General features: G+C 46.7%; 1 non-coding gene across 1 annotated transcript; it reads right to left on the bottom strand.

The window, feature by feature from the left end:
- Window positions 1-234: 234 nt before the first annotated feature.
- Window positions 235-307, bottom strand: TRNAN-AUU (transfer RNA asparagine (anticodon AUU)). Its single transcript has one exon. It is a non-coding gene; the product is annotated as a tRNA-Asn (tRNA).
- Window positions 308-1,901: the final 1,594 nt, after the last annotated feature.

The raw sequence follows: 1,901 nt of genomic DNA, 5'->3' as shown, positions 1-1,901 counted from the left end.
CATTATTATCAATTCAATAGAAAAAGCAGCATGATTAAGGATTTGTACTTTTTTAAAAGCCAGCTTACATAACATGGCTGGGATTTGAACCCACATCTCAGTGTGTAGTAGGTATCTGTCTTACCCCCTAGACCACCAACCACACTACGTGCTAAAGCTGGCATAGCACGTACCATTATGATCAATTCAATAGAAAAAGTGTGTAGTAGGTATCTGTCTTACAAAACACAAAGCCATCCCTGGGTGGGCTTGAACCACCAACCTTTTGGTTAATAGCCAAATGCACAATCATTTGTGCCACAGAGACTAGTTGTTGCTACTGCATGATTTTATGGGGATGTATGTGTGTCTTTTGGAGGGAGGAAGTAAGTCTGCTCCAAGAAATTTAATGCCACTTTTACCTACAACAAAGCATTCCCTTTGAGGCAGCAGAGTGGTGCAGTGGAAGTGTGCTGGTCCCATAACCAAGAGGTTGATGGATCAAAACCATCCTCTGCTAGGTATGATTTCATTTTTGCACCTCGCTTTATCGCATGGGCAAAACGGTTTCCATAGCCCTGTAAGAGAAAGTGTCATTAGGGCCTTGCCGTAACATAGATAGTAGTGTTACAATATGGGGAAGCTTCTCTGAATGCAGTTTTTTTTGTTTTTAAGCGTGGTGTCACAGTTCACTCATGTCTTCAACTACAAGAAAGGCCCAGGACTAGAGATGTCGCGAACCTCCAATTTTTGGTTCGCGAACCGGGTTTGCGAACTTCCGCGGAAGGTTCGGTTCGCGGAAAAGTTTGCGAACCGCAATAGACTTCAATGGGGAGGCGAACTTTGAAAAATAGAAAAAATTATGCTGCCCACAAAAGTGATGGAAAAGATGTTTCAAGGGGTCTAACACCTGGACGGGGGCATGGCGGAGTGGGATACATGCCAAAAGTCCCGGGGAAAAATCTGGATGTGACGCAAAGCAGCGTTTTAAGGGCAGAAATCACATTGAATGCTAAATTGCAGGCCTAACACGCTTTCAAACATCTTGCATGTGTATACATCAATCAGGGAGTGTAATTAGAGTACTGCTTCACACTGACACACCAAACTCACTGTGTAACGCACCGCAAACCGCTGTTTGTGTAGTGACGGCCATGCTGGACTACTGCGCAACATGGCGAGATTGCTCTTCCTCACTCAGTGATGTCAGGTAATGTGTGACTTCCTTCTCAACTTTCCATGGCATTGTTAAAATGCTTACGTTTTGTTTTTAAATTACATTTTCTACTTTCTGTGTACTTGTTCAGTACCGCTACAATGAGAATCCTGTGGAGGCGGGCAAGTCTGCCATTGTGACCCTGGGTAATGGCCGGGGAATGAGGGGTTTGAATCCGGTGTGGAGCCTGAGCAACGGCTACCACTACACATCCAAGGAGGGCAGCGGGCAGGCATGCACGCCCGCCCGCCCCGAGGTAGTGACCAAAAATAACAATACAGGAGGAGGACTTTCGAGGCCCTGCTGTGTATTTGAAATGAATGTACTTTAAATCCTTGAACGAGAACCAGTTATGGTGGGCAAAGATGACACCACATTCCTTTCACGAGAATCATATGGAGGCGGGCAAGTCTGCCATTGTGACCCCGGGTAATGGCCGGGGAATGAGGGATGGAATCCGTTGTGGAGCCTGAGAAACGGCTACCACTACACATCCAAGGAGGGCAGCAGGCAGGCATGCACGCCCGCCCCGAGGTAGTGACCAAAAATAACAATACAGGAGGCAGACTTTCGAGGCCCTGCTGTGTATTTGAAATGAATTAACTTTAAATCCTTTAACGGGAATCCGTTATGGAGGGCAAGTCTGCCATTGTCACCGTGGGGAATGAAGGTTGGATTGCGGCCCGAAGTGGGAGCCTGCTAAGAC

This window comes from Hyperolius riggenbachi, chromosome 7 (genome assembly GCF_040937935.1).
Source record: "Hyperolius riggenbachi isolate aHypRig1 chromosome 7, aHypRig1.pri, whole genome shotgun sequence".
NCBI lineage: Eukaryota > Metazoa > Chordata > Amphibia > Anura > Hyperoliidae > Hyperolius > Hyperolius riggenbachi.
The sequence above is the reverse complement of the archived record's forward strand: the minus strand, read 5'-3'. Positions and strand labels throughout refer to the sequence as shown.